This window comes from Cynocephalus volans, chromosome 8, assembly GCF_027409185.1.
Source record: "Cynocephalus volans isolate mCynVol1 chromosome 8, mCynVol1.pri, whole genome shotgun sequence".
In the NCBI taxonomy this organism is placed as follows: domain Eukaryota; kingdom Metazoa; phylum Chordata; class Mammalia; order Dermoptera; family Cynocephalidae; genus Cynocephalus; species Cynocephalus volans.
In genome coordinates, this window is record NC_084467.1 from 17,025,928 (window position 1) to 17,041,356 (window position 15,429).

A 15,429-nucleotide genomic window follows, 5' to 3' on the forward strand; every position below is an offset into this window, starting at 1 on the left:
CAGTGCCAAACCCTTCATATTCACCCCACATTTAATCCTCAAAGCACCTCTTAGGAGGTAGATATTTTGTTTTCCAGATGAGGTAATCAAGGCTATGAGAAGGCAAGAGACTTGCCCAAACTCGCCCAGCAGGCCAGAATTAGAACTAGAACTGTCTGTGGCTTATAACAAGATACCCAGAACAGGGTGATTTATAAGAAAACAAAATTTATTGCTCATAGTTTCTGAGTCTGGGAAGTCCAAAGTTCAGGGAACACATCCGGTGAAGGTTTTCCTTGGTGGTGGCCATTCAATCCACTGCATACCATCCCTGGCCTCCCCAAAGTTCATGTCCTTTTCACAGGTAAGTACATTCATTCCATCCCCAAAGTCTTAACTCATTTCAACTGAAAAGTCGAAAGTTCGAAGTCTCATCTATGAAATTAAAACAAGTTATCTACTTCCCAGATATAATGGTGGGACAAACATAGGGCATATATTCCTGTTCAAAAAGATAAACAGGCCAAAAGAAAGGGGTAACAGGTCCTAAGCAAGTCTGAAACCCAGCAGGACATGCATCAAATTTCAAAGCTGGTGAATCATGTACCTTGACTCCATGTTCAACGTCCTCTGCATGCTTGTGTGGGGGTTGGGTCCCCAAGTCCTTGGGCAGCTCTGCTCCTATGGCTTTCCTGGTCTCGGGCCATGCTTCAGCTTTCCCAGGCTGGTGTTTCACTCTGGTAGTTCCACAAGCCTGGGTTTTACCTGGTGGTCTTCACAGCTCCACTAGGCATGGCACTGGTGGGGTTTCTCTGCTGCAACTCTCACCCCACGTTCCTGCTCAGCATGGCTCTAGTAAAGGCTGTATGTGTTGACTCTGCCCATGTGATAGATCTCTTTCTGGGCCCCCAGACTTTCCTATACACCCTTCAAAATTGAGGTGCAGGTTCCCAAGCATGCACAGCTCTGGAATTCTGCACGCCTGCAGACTTAACACCACGTGGACACCACCAGGGATTCTAGCTTGTTTTTTCAGAAGCTACAAGTCCAGGCACAACTGGGGCCAATTTAGCCACAGCTGGAGCAGCCAAAGCAGCCAGGGTGGTGGTGCAGGGAGGGACCAGCATCTCAAGGTGGCCCTGGGCAGTGAGCTGATGGAGGGCACCTTGGGCCTGTTCCCCAAGACCATTCTGTCTCCCTAGGCCTCTGGGCCTGCAATGGAAGAGGCAGCCTCGAAGATCTCTGACATGCCTTCAAGGTCTCTTATCCTTTCCCTTGATAATCCTTTCCTTCTGTACTCATCTTAGCAAAGGGTCTCTGAGCTATACCATAGAATCGGTCTCCTGAAAATGCTCTCTGCTTCTCTATCACATGGCCAGCTGCAAATTTTCCAAATCTTTATGCTCTGCTTTCCTTTTAATTTTATACACACACACACACACACACACACACACACACACACACACACACACATTTGTTTTTGTTTTAAAATCTTTTTTCTTTCTCCTTTTAATTATAAATGCTGGCTTTATGTCATGCCTTTGCTGCTGTAACTGAGCATTGGCTGTTGCAAGTAGACATGCAGCTTCCTGAATGTTTTGCTGTTCAGAAATTTCTTCTGCCAAATACCCTGGGTCGGCACCTTAAAGTTCCACATTCCGTAAAACTTTTAGGCATGAACAGAATGCAGCCCAATTCCTTCACAGTTTATAGCAAGGGTGATCTTTGCTACAGATTCCAGTAAGTCCCTTCTTATTTACATCTGAGATCTTCTCAGAATGGCCTTTACTGTCCATATTTCTGTCAGCATTCTGCTCACCACCATGTAACCATTCTCTAAGAAATTCCAAACTTTCCCTGGTTTTCTTGTCTTCTAACCCCCCACCAGCAGCCAGGCTTTTTCTAGCTTGCTCCTTCAAATTCTTCCAGCCTCTCTTCAACAACCAGTTCCAAAGCTGCTTCCATATTTTCAAGTATTTGTTGTAAGCAACACACCACTTCTCTGGTGCTAGTTTTCTGAATTAGTCTGTTTCTGTTGCTTATAACAAAATACCTGGAACTGGGCAATTTATAAGAAAATAAAATTTATTGCTTACAGTTTCTGAGGCTGGGAAGTCCAAAGTCCAGGGAACACATCTGGTGAAGGTCTTCCTTGGTGGTGGCTCCAATGACACAGGACATCCCATTGCAAGATGGGGGAAGGAGAGAGAGAGAAAGAGATAGCGCCTCATGCTCTCTCTTTCTTTTTTTGTCTTTTTCGTGACCGGTACTCAGCCAGTGAGTGCACCGGCCATTCCTATATAGGATCCGAACCCACGGCGGGAGCGTCGCTGCGCTCCCAGTGCCGCTCTCTCCCGAGTGCACCACAGGCTCGGCCCTCGTGCTCTCCTTTTAAAGCCCTCAGAACCACGATCAGGATCACCATTAAACCATCAACTTAATCACCTCTTCAAGGCCCCACCTTTCAATTACCATAATAGGACTTCCTACCCTCAAGTTACAATGGGGATTAAGCTTTAATGACTTGGGGTGGGGGGGGGAGGTCATTCAGTCCACTGCACCGGCCTTGTGGCTCCAGAGCCTACAGGCTTAATTATGTACTAAGTGAGGAAGAGGGTGGCCTACCCCTTTCACTCAGTGAGGACTCAGTAAGTGGCCCTGTGAACTGAGCAGCATTGGGAGGGGTCAAACCAAGAGACACAGGATGGTGGGCAGCTGTAGCCCTATCCCCCTTGAGCCCGCATCCTCCATGACTGGCCATGCCCAGCTGCCCCTCTCTCCCTAGCGCTGAGAGATGGATGCCGGGGTCTCACCATGTCCTGGAGGGGAGATCCCCCTCCTGCACAATCTCGAGCCACAGCTGGCCCCCATCCCCCCTACCCTTTGCCCTACCTGGGCCACCTCCAGCCTTGGTTCCTTAGCTTCATTGCCAGCTCAGCTGCAACTATGCCTTTCCATCACCCCTTGCTCCTCCCACTCTCTCCCTTCTAACCTGACTCTGCTCTCTGCAGGGGCCACAGCCCCATCCACATCTTCTGCCCCTCCTGTGCCCCACCAAGACCATTAGGGGCCCTTTTCCCACTCCAAGCACAAGGAGTTCAAGGGCATCTCATTCCTCTGGGCTCCCCCAAAGTGGGGGAGGCAATCCTTTTCTCAAGAGACCTTGGCATCCTGTACAGTTAGCACAGATGCTGTTCATTAATCCCTCATCTGCCACTCAGCAGTTTCTCCCCTCCTGGATGGTGGGAGGAGTGTCCCTTGCCCCTTTAGCCACATGGCTCTTGCAAGCATCACAGGTAAGGAGCAAGCCCAGCTCAGCAGTCATGTGTGTGATACCTAGGTCAGTCCAGGGGACAGTTAGAGCCAACAGCCATGAGACCATAGGCTCTCTCACCCTGCCTGGAAAGCATCTACGCCAAGCCTCAGGCAACTATTAGCAGTGTGACCTGAGCCTTTACCTGGCATTGAGCCAGCTTGCCTGCAGGGCTGAAAAATCTCTCATGGGCCAGGATTCTGGCTGCAGCCTTCCACCCACCAGAGCACAATGCATCACACCCCCTCATCCCCTAACACCCTCAAGGATAAGGGCTCTCTACTCACCGGTTACCAAAAAGAGCATTTCCCCAAGCCCACATGTGGCAGGGACAAGCCAGGGCAGATCTGAGCTCAGGAGCACTGGAGCAGGTATGGCTTGGCAGGAACCCCAGCCAGCAAGAGCTTCCGTCCTGCCAAGCTACCTCTAGGCTTTTGGGGTAAAGCAGCCAATCTGGGAGGACACAGAGCTCCCATCTTTATAGGGCCTGGGAAATTCCCTTTAAGGTGGATGTACAACCTTGCTGAGAGGAAACAGTGCCCGTGGGAGGTAGGACAGCAAGTAACTGGCTTGTGCTGTGACCTGGTGAAAGTAGCTGACCTTCTCAAAGCCTCAATCTCCTGTTCTGTAAAATGTGGGTAAGGAGGGCACTCGGTGAACACTGTTGACTTGGGTGACTTGCAATGATAGTGAATGTTTATAAAATGCTGGCATAGGGCTGGCCCGTGGCTCACTTGGGAGAGCAGGTGCTGACAACACCAAGTCAAGGGTTAAGATCCCCTTACCGGTCATCCTTAAAAAAATAAAATAAATTAAAAAAATAAAAATAAAATGCTGGCACAGTTCTAAATTCTTGATCAACTTACAAGTGGCTGCAATGGTGTGCTGGCTCACAGAAGCCGATTGTTAAATATGCTGGAATTTGGTGAATGGCTGTTAAATCATTTAATGATTTATAGCATGGTGGGAATATTTACACCACAGGAATTGGCATATTTGACAAATCAGGACTCGTTTTGTTTTGTTTTGTTTAAGACCTGGTCGCCAGCACACCAATGAGGCTGTGTGACTATGGCCAAATGTTAACCTTTCTGGCCCTCTGTTTCATCACCCATAAAGCCATAATCATAAGGAACAATATGTATAGGGTGCTGTGTCTGTGCTAAGTTTTAGCTTCCCACACATTAAATCACTTATCCCTCATTACAACCTTATGAAGTAGATGTTAACAGCATACCCATTTTTCAGATGAGAAAGTGAAGGGCAGAGGGGAAGGAACTGGACTGAAGACCAGTGCTCGGGCTCAGGGCTGCCCTCTGCCACCTTCTGCTGCCCCCACTGCCATCATCGCAGTCACCATCTATTAAGCATTTACTGAGTGGAGACACTGTGCTAAAGGTTTTGACATCTAAGGGGAGCACCCCAAAGCCTTCTGGGGTCAGCCTTTCCTTTAATAGTCAAATAGGACAGCCCAGATCTCCATCCTGTGCTGAGGGAGGTTCAGAGCCTTCCCTGCTATTTCTGAGGAAGCGCAGGGGACTGTGAAGGCCTCTGGGCCCCCTCAATCTGAATCCTACTTCTGGACCAATTCTCAGCGCCCTCTTGCTGACCCACCTCTGTGATCGTCACTTTCTCTCAGCAAAGTTGCACCCCCTGCCCCCACTGTGACTACTGCTCCCTCCTCGTCCCCAAGCCAAACTGTCACGGACATGCAGCCATTGGGACAGACTTTACTGAAGGCACAAGGTGACTGAAGGGATGACAACACAGCACAGGGCTCAGGCCTCCCTCTGTGAAGGGCTGGGGTGATCCTTCCCCACCTCATCCCTCACCCCGTCTGTGCTCTGTGGCCTCCACCTCCAAAGGCCTCCCACCTCAACTGTGTCCGGTTCTTTGTGGTACCCAGCAAAGTGGCTCCTGACTCCCTAGATTCTACCTGGGGTGGGGGTGGGGGGAGGCTCACCTTCCACATGCAGGTGTTTTTCTTACAAAGGAGCAGGCTTCCTTTTGCCACCCCCACTGAGATGTGGGAGCAGCAGCTGACGGTTTTTTCTTTCTGTAAATATGCTGTGGGTGACTGGATCCTTTCAGTAACGTTATGAGGTAAGATTTTGTTTTCCCCAGAGAGGAATTCAGCATTGACGTTCTGCTTTGTACCAGCCGTAGGGCCTCGGGCAAGTCATTTCCCTTTCCTGAGTCTCAAATTCCTCATCTGTAAATGGTAAGAATATTTGTATCCTTTTGAATAAGATCTGTATCCTTTGTAGTAAACTGGTAAACATAAGAAGTGTTTTCCTGAGTTCTGTGAGCTGTGCTAGCGAACTATCAAACCTGAGGAAGGGGTCGTGGGAACCTCCAATTTATAGCTGGTCAGTCAGAAGTACAGGGGTGGACCCCATGACTTGTGACTGGTGACTGAAATGGGGGCGTCTTGTGGGACTGAGCCCTTGCGCCCTTTAACTTGTGGGATCTGATGCTAAAATCAGGTAGAACGTGTCAGAGGTAAATTGAATTGGACACCCAGTTGGTGTCGAAGAATTGGAGACTTGGTTGTTGTCAGAAAACACCTGACAGTCTCCTTTTAAAGAAGCTCTTACCCACAGAAGAAACATGTTCCAGGCACCAGGAAGAGCATCTGGTTTCAACTGGGAAGGGAGATGTTGGTGGCCACTGTGCAGATGTGACAAAGCTTGATGGTGGGTCCCCTAAGGGCATGGGACTGTTCTTTAAACTTTTCTGTACGCATGAAATTTTTCACAATGATCAATATGAAAAAAAAAAAGAAGAGGCCAAGACGGGATGTTGTAGAAGGAGCCCTGGGTTGAGTCTGGAGTTCTGGTTCCAGTTTCCATTATGCTATTGAACCTCTCCATGACCCTGTGCAAGTTGTGGCCCTTCTCTGGGTCACACAGGCTTGTCCCCAGCAGCATTTCCAGTGCTGACATTTTATTGGATAGTTTTCAGTTACTTCCACCCACATATGTATTGTCTATGAGGTGCCTGTTTGTTTACATTTCTTATCTCCTTACCACCAGACACTGAGCTGCTGGAGGGCTGGGACTGTCTCCACATCCCTGTCTCCCCAGTGCCCAGCAGAAGCCCTGGTACTTAGCGGGTTCACTGAATGAAGGAAAGAAAGAAGGAATGATGAAGTCCTTCCAGGCCTTGTCCTGGAATAACTCTGCCCCTGGAGAGTGTGGGGCTCGTGGTCAGGAAGCCTGAGATGCCATAGGCACTATCACTCACCCAGGGGACCTTCCCCTGCCTGTGCCCCTGGCTACCCTGAGAGGTGTGAGAAGCTGCAGGAGCAAGAGGCAAGCTTGGAGGCCTCCACTTCCTGCAATGGAGACCCTGCCCAAGCCTGGCTCCAGCCCGGACCTCTGACACCACCAGGAGAGTGCTGGGTAACAGATCCAAAGGCAGAAACCTCCCTTGGGCTTGGCCTTGGCCCAAGATCCTAAGAGGCAAGGGCTGAGCCCTGGACCCAGTGGGCCAAAGCCTGCCCTCCGTGCCCAGCCTGGCAGAGTTCAGCTGCTCTGCCCCAGAAACTCAGGCATCTTCTTCGCCCCTGAAACCACCACCAGCAGTTCAATAAACGCCAAGCAGCCTGCTCAGGCAGGGAGGGTAGCTGGGATCCTGAGATGTGGGTTCAGTTCCCACCTCTGCTTCTCAAAGGCTGGACAAGGTGGGTGCTTTACCTCCCCTCTCTGAGCCTCAGTGGCTTCATCCTATTTCTAGCTTAGGGTTGCTGTGGGGATTAAAACAGAGAAGGTCTCATTAATTCCCTTCCCTTACCACATTCAAAGAACCCCAAAACAAGATAAGCTTCCAGATACAGCCGAAGCTGCCTGAAGCCCTCGCCAAGTCCAACGCCTCCCTTCCTGGAGGGTGGCTCGATCCTCCCTGCTGTACGTCTTTATCCCATTCCTGCACGTGCCTATTCCCAGCACAGTCTTGGCCCCCACATATTCAAATGTTATGTGTATTATGGCATTATACCAAATGCATTATTCTGTAATTTGCTTTTTACTCAGTGAAATGCTTTTGAGATCTATCCATATCAATCCTTGTACCTCTAGTTCAGTTATTTTCACGGTTTTGTATTGCATTCTACCAATATATCACAGATTATCCGTTCCCCTATCAATATACATTTGTTTCCAATTGTTTCTTTATTTCAAGCAACACTGAAATAAATATTCTTTTTTTTTTTTTCAAAAAGATGACCGGTAAGGGCATCTTAACCCTTGACTTGGTGTTGTCAGCACCACGCTCTCCCAAGTGAGCGAACCGGCCATCCCTATATAGGGATCCGAACCCGCGGCCTTGGTGTTATCAGCACCACACTCTCCCAAGTGAGCCACAGGCCAGCCCTTGAAATAAATATTCTTGTACATATCCAAAAAAAAAAAAAAAATTAAGCAAAGGTGAGTGTTATCAGGGACCACGCATTTATTGACCAGTGATGTTCACTCTTCACTTTGATAACAACATCTTCTGAACCCCATTCAGGGGGCAAATGACTTGACGATGGGGCAGACCATCTGAGGTTGGGACTGTCTGGAACCTAAGAGCAATCTTGTCACCCTCTGTTCAGTGCTTCCTATGAGCCAAGCCTGTGCTAAGTGCTTTACCAGCTCAAATTCTCACAAAAACCCTGTGAGGGAGCTACTACAGTTACCTAGTACCTGCTAGAGTTACCTGTGAAGAGTCTGAGGCACAGAGAGGTTATGTATATGAGGGGACTACAAAAAGCTCATGGAAAAATATAACTTAAAAGATAACACAAACTTCCCATGAACTTTTTGAAAACCCCTTCTATTGGCCAAGGCCACAGGATAGTGGCTGAGCAGGAATTCAGACCAAACCTGGACCTGTCTGACTCCACTGCCCATATTTTAACCGCAGCGGAGGGTCCCCGGTTGAGCCGCCAGAGCTGTGGTAGCATAAATGCAGGAAGGACTGATTACAAGTGGGGACTCAGGGAGGGTTTCCTGTAGGAGGTGTCATTCCCAACCAGCCTAGAAAGATGGGGAGCATCGCAGTGGGAAGCAGTGGGAGGCATCCAGGAGGAGCCCTTGAGGTCAAGGCACAGAGGCTGACAGATTTAGCCCTGTCCACAACTTCCCTTGCTGGTCCCTAGACTCCTCCCAGCCATAGGACTTTCCTAATTCTTCTCTTTTTACCTTCTTTCTCTTGGATTATGTCCTTTCTCCTTATCCCCCAGTCATTCTCTCATCTGTTCATTCATCTATTTATTCATTCATTCAGTCAAGCATCCATTCATTTAGCATGAATTGAGCACCAAATCTGCTCCAGGGCATTGAAGCCTGAGTGATGCTGTCCCTAGAATTGGTGGTGAGTGCATCCACCACACTCAGTTCAGCCCCGGTGAGCAACCCCTGCGACGTGTCTTCTCTCTCAAACACGCCCAGAGGAGAACACACCCTTACACCACCTGTAATGTACTAGAAAAAACCTGAGACAGTCCTGGCTCCCGGGCACCCCCTGCTGGCAGTTTGTAACACTACATCCTGGGCTGGAGAGAGTCAGCATGGCTCTGGGAAGGGGCTGCTCTGGCTGCCCCCTTCACTCCTCCTGCACTGCAACATCTGCCAGCAAATCCATTTTAGGGGCTTCTGAGGGTGGGGTTCTTGTTAGAAGTGTTCAATACCCTTGCCTCTGCCAGGCCCAAGCCAAAGGCCATAGTAAGAAGCAGTGAGAGAGAGGTGTGAGTGTTGTGTTGGGGAGGGATGTGTGCTCTATAATGTGTGTGCACATCATGTATGTGTGTTCTGTGGTGGTGTGTATGTGAGGGGTGTGTACATGGGGGTGCCAGGGTACAAATTCTTTTTTTTTTTTTTTTTTTTTTAAAAGATGACCGGTAAGGGGATCTTAACCCTTGACTTGGTGTTGTCAGCACCACGCTCAGCCAGTGAGCAAACCAGCCATCCGTATATGGGATCCGAACCCGGGGCCTTGGTGTTATCAGCACCGCACTCCCGAGTGAGCCACGGGCCGGCCCCAGGGTACAAATTCTTTTTTTTTTTTTTTTTTTTTTTTTTTAAAGATGACCGGTAAGGGGATCTTAACCCTCGACTTGGTGTTGTCAGCACCACGCTCAGCCAGTGAGCAAACCAGCCATCCGTATATGGGATCCGAACCCGGGGCCTTGGTGTTATCAGCACCGCACTCCCGAGTGAGCCACGGGCCGGCCCCAGGGTACAAATTCTGACGTTGCGCTTGTACACCATGCCCTGGGCATGATGGAGAGGTGCGTGTGGGTAAATCTTACCTGCGCACACTAGGTGTTCTCTGGGTGTACGTGTGGGAGGATGGGCGTGCAGCCTTCTCACACTTAGGTGGGGCGACTCTGAGGCATTGGCTCCCGGTCGGATTCCAGTGGGACGGGGCTCCAGTTATGCATTAATGTGCCCTGTCTTCGTTTCCGTCCTTCCCTGTCTCACTTCCCCACTCCTACTTATACTTCTCTGGGTCACCTTCCAAATAAACTACTTGCACTCAAGTCCTGTCTCAGAGTCTGTTCCTGGGACATTGGAAGATGCAACACAAGGGGAGAGGCCAACGCTCTGGAGTTGGCAGAGCACGAAGATGGCCTGAGCCTGACTGCACAGTGTCGTCACTGTGCTGCTAAATTAACCAGCTGGTGATTGTCCCACCCCTGAATGCTCACTTTCTGCTTAGGCGAGAAAACCCTTACCATTTAAGGATCTTTTAACGGAACCATCTGTTACTTGTGGCTGAAAGCTTTTTTGTTGTTTATTTTGGCAGCTGGTCAGTATGGGGATCCGAACCCTTGACCTTGGTGTTATAACACCACGCTCTAATCAACTGAGCTAACTGGCCAGCTGCATCTTTCTAAAAGTATAGCAACATAGCACTCTACAGGGGTGCATTGCAGGTGAAGGGCAAGTCGACAGCCAGGTGCGGCCTAGCCATGGAAGATATAGCTGTGAGTGTGAGTGTGTGTGGCTGTGTGCACGTCATGTGCATAGACACCTGCATGTGCAAGGCCCTATGGACGGCTGTGCATCTAGGCCACAGAATTGGGTAGGCACGTTTGGGCACATCCTGCCTGGTTTCTCTGTCACTTCCAAATTTTGTCTTTCTTCAACATCTCCCTCGTGCTCAGCACAACTTCTCCTCCGAGACCCCCACTCTGGTGACCTGGACAAGCTGTGTATAATTCAACTAGTGTCCCTGATGTTATTGCTGTGCTTCAGACTATTTTCCACTCAGCAGCTAGAAATAGGCTTCAAAACCATAAGTTGAATCATGTGGTTCTCTTGTTGAAAACCCTTCAAAGGCCCCTTATTGCCCTGGGGCTCCTATCCTTGGGGGCTTGGACGGTCTCCAGCCCCATCTCTCCCCTCACCTTCCACAGAAGCTCCAGCCCTCAGATTCATTCCTTGCTGTATCATGGTTGGGCAGGACCAGGCTGGATTTCCCAAGCACCAGTGACAGCAGGCTTGCAGTGGGAGATTGGTGGGCGGGAAGAAGAGAGAAACTAGAGTATTTCTCCCCCAACACTCCTCCATGGCTCCCACTGGACAGGCCCAGGGTGGCCCAGCTTCTGCTAAGTGACCCCAGCTCCTGGGCTCCGGCTACCAGCATTTCTGCCCTCTGTCCAGCCATCCTGGGAGGTAGCGATGGCTAATCTCTGGCTTCCCTCACCTTCCCTCTTGGCTTCTCAGCACTTTCCTCACCTGGGTAACCAATTCCCTGGATTAATTTGCTCTGTTTCAAATGCTTGAGATTTCTCCTTTCTCATTGGATCCTGACTGACTCAGGTAGCCTCTTACTTCCAGCCTGAGGAGGACGCCAGGGTGGAGGAGCCATTGCATGCTGCATTTGTTTGCTAGAGCTGCCGTAACAAAGTACCATGATCGGGTCACGTAAACAACAGATATTTATTCTCTCATGGTTCTAGAGGCCAGAAGTTTGAAATCAAGGTGTCCACAGGTTATTCCCTTCCAATGGCTATGAGGGAACGATTGGTTCCAGGTCTCTCTCCTTGGCTTGTAGATGGCCACCTTCCCTTTATGCTTGTCCCTCTGTGTTCCAATTTCCCCTTTTTATAAGAACACCAGTTGTAACAAATGAGGGCTCATCCTAATGATCTCATTTCAACTAATTACTTGCCTAATTGCCAAGGACCTTTCTTCCAAATCAGGTCACATTCTGAGGTGCTAGGGGTTAGGATTTCAACATAGGAATTCTGAGGGGACATACCTTGACCATCACACATGCCTTGCAGATGAGGGCACACCTTGGGAAGGATGGGTCACAAGATGAAAAGAACAGATGGCATCACAGAACAGAGCCACCATGCCAGCTTGGGCTCTAAGATAGAGGGAAATAAACTTCTCTCTTATTTATGCACTGTTTTCTGGGGTCTCTGTTACATTCAACCAAACCTGCATCATCAGCCATAGCCCTGGAAGGGAAGAGATGTCAACCCCAAGGAATAATTGTGGAACGTTTAATAAAACTGGGTACAGGGTTGGAGAAACTGACAAGAGATCATGGTGAAGAGTCCTGAGGCTAGAACGGGATGGGGGGGTGTGATATCACCTCAAGGCATTGGGGCAAAAGGCGGAAGCAGTTAGTGGGGCCCAGAGACAGCAGCTGTGGGAAAGGAGAAGGCCACTGGGTAGGAAGAAATCCTTTTGGTGGGAGAATGCAGCCATTGCAAACCAAGGAGGGAGCTGAGGAATAGATATTCCAGCTGATCTCTCTTCCTGTCCTCCAGTCTCCTGCCAGCATCTTCTATTGACTGAACCAAACCCAGGGGACATGGGAGCCCACTGATGCTATCCATGAGGTCAGCCAACGGGCACAGAACAGGGTGGAGCTGCGTGGAGAGCAGGCGGAACACACGGCCTTCCTGCTGCTGTACTGTCCCGGTAGCCATGAGCTATGTGAGGGCGAGGCCTTGGTCTGTCTTCTTTGCAGAGGGATCTCTAGTGACTAGGACAGTGCCTGGATCTAGCAGGCATCTGACAAATATTTGTTGAATGTGTGCTTACCAGGAGGACAGTAGAATAAGAGCAGGGGAAGGAGGGGACCTCACATCTCCATCCCTCCACCACCATCCCCTCCCCACCCTACTGAGTCCCAGAAAGTCATGGCACCAGTGTGGGAAGAAGGCTGAGCCTGCCCCCCGGACTCCCCAGTGCCACAGCACAACAGTCCTCTCAGGTCCCAGATGAGGCGGTGTCTTCCTTGAGACGAGGACCACCAGTACACTGTCCCAGTCCTGGGTCCCCTCAGTGGTTTCCTTGTGCCACAGATGGGGCAGCTGCCTGATCCTGGGCGTCCTTCCCCATCCCTGAAGTTGGCCTGTCCCATCTTAGAGGGATGTGGCTGGTAGTTGGGGAACTACAGGGCAATGAAGCCCCAGAGAGCCCTGGACTTAAGACCACTGTGAGGGCTGGCCCGTGGCTCACTTGGGAGAGTGTGGTGCTGATAACACCAAGGCCCCGGGTTCGGATCCCATATACGGATGGCCGGTTCGCTCACTGGCTGAGCGTGGTGCTGACAACACCAAGTCAAGGGTTAAGATCCCCTTACCGGTCATCTTTATTAAAAAAACAAATTAAAAAAAATAAAGACCACTGTGTATGATTCACAGTGAACATTGGCATTTTAAAGGCTCTGAGAAGTCCTGCAGTAAAGAACCATTTGAACTTTGTTTGACCTTCTACTTCCCAGTCCCATCTGACTTTTGATTCTTTGTAGAGTGCCTGCAGGGTTCTGTTCTGGGAACTGAGGCCACAGCAGCAAACAAAGCAGACAAAAATCCTTGCCCTGTGGGGCTCCGATCTAGTTGGACCATTTATCAGAGACATCTACTAGTATCCTCTACAATGCTGCTCTTCAGCTGGACCACCCGATGCCGTTGCTGAACTTTTCTGGGTCACACAGACGGTGTGGCCTCCATATGTCAGGGTCAGTGGTACTTTCAGTGTAGGAAGAAGGCATTTGAAGCATCCTTTATCTTCTTTCATTCATTCATTGTCTCCTTTTATAAACAGTATTGAACACCTACTATGTGACAGGCTCCCTTCTGGACACTCGAAATTTGAAGATGAATAAGTTAAAGTTTTGACCCTCATGAGCTTCTCATTGACCATAAATAATGAAAACATCCCCCCTACTAAGAAAGACTCCCAGCTCCCCACCCTACCACTCTTCTCCACACCTACCTCATAATTCCCCGTACACTCTCACCTGGACCTCCAGCTCCCAATCAGGACATGGCTCATTTGGCTTCAGTCCAAGGCCTAATGTAGATGTAACCCTTCAACCTTCCTTGCCCAACTCTCTTTCCAGGGGATTGGGAGAAGGTTCATCTTCCCAGAGCAGATGAGATTGGGTATGTTCAGGCTGGTATGGCCAGAGACTGGAGAAGGTTCATCTTTAGGAATTTTGCTCAAGCTGCTGCTAGGCCAGAAACCCACAGGAAGGCTAGTCAGGCTACTGTCCACAAGGCCTTGAAGATGAGACCCGACCTGTCTGGGATTGCGATGGGACAGCTGGCCTCAGAAGGTTCATCTAACTTCAGAACCAAGCAGAGGGACAGCGTGGCCACATGTCTGTCTGCGGAGCCAACAGAGAGGCTGGGACTTGCTCCAGATCACACAGATAAACGTTGGGGAGTCTTCTTGTTTGAAGGTCGGGGAGGGAGAGTGGGCCCTTCCTGCACCCTTGGGTTACCCTCTACAAGGCCAAGTACTAACAAACCAGGAGGCCTTGAGCTACTCCAGGCTTTCTCTGGGTCATCATTTCCCCGTCTGTCAGGTAGAAGAGGTCGGATCAGATCATCTTCAGGCCTGTCTCATTTAGACATTCTGCAGGGCAGTCTGGGAGTATCTGCCCTGCCCTTCTGTCTCCCTAGCCACCTCCTGGCCCCTCCCTCGTTCTTCCTCAGCTCGGGGTCTGGGGAAAGGCTCTGAGCTTCAAAGCTGACCAAATAAACATGACCAGGCCCAGAGGGACAGGGGGTCATGGAGGGCATGGCTATTTTTACCACAGTTTGAAGGACGATCACAGCTGCATCTGTTGTGTTCACACACTTCCCATGGGTCCAGGTGACTGGAGTGGCAGACATCACTGCGGGGGTGATAAGAGGGGCTACGTCCCAGCTGCATGCCTGACTTTCTACCATTGGGGTCTGTTTAATGCAGTCAAGCATTGTCCTCCTCCAAGGCTTCCAAAATGTGGGTGCCCCAAAAGAAGGCTCTACGCTGAGTCCAAAATGCTCTGGTAAGAAGGAGCTTCCTAGAGCATTTGGATGTTGACAAGCGACTAAGATTACTGAGGATGTCTGAGGAAATTTATCACACACCTACAAGATGCAGGGCCCTGGGCTGGGAGGGTGTTTACAACAGTCAACAAGGGTGTGCTAAGTTCTTTTTACAAATTAAAGTGAATTAAGTTCATTGATTTAGTGCCAGATTTACTTATTTGCTGTACAGTTTACTGTACTTAACACTTCACAGAGATGATCCCAGGTGTTGTTCTATCTTAAAAATACACCCTGATCCCGCCTGTATCTCTCCATTTCTGTCTCCACAATCTCAGGCCAAGCCCCTCTACCCATGCTTTACCCAGGTGTCTAACGCTGCTCCAGCTGGTCCCCTCACTCTCACCCTTACAGTCCTCCTCCAGCACCCAGGTCTTTCCCCTACTTAATCACCTCCCCCTCAAACCCCTGGCTTTTTCCTTATGCTTAGAAGAAAGATCCAGTACCTAATCATTCTGACCCACAAAGAGGACCTACAGGGTCTGGCCCTCACCTATGTCTGTCTCATTTCTTGCTTTCTTTCATTCACACTCGTGCTCTCTCTCTCTCTCTAAATTTGGATTTCAGGTAGCAGGACTGGATTCATCATAATCCTCAGTCCATGACATACTCTCATCATGGAAACCTGAAAAGGGATCTTAGTCCACTCATGGGCCACTTTAGATATGTAACAGTTATTTTAAGGAACTGAGTCAGCATCTTCCAGTATAATGACAGGGATGAATCTGAAAAGCATTATGCTAAGCACAAGATGCCCAGAAACAAAAGGTACCTACTGTACTATTGCATTAAAAGTTCTAGAAAATTC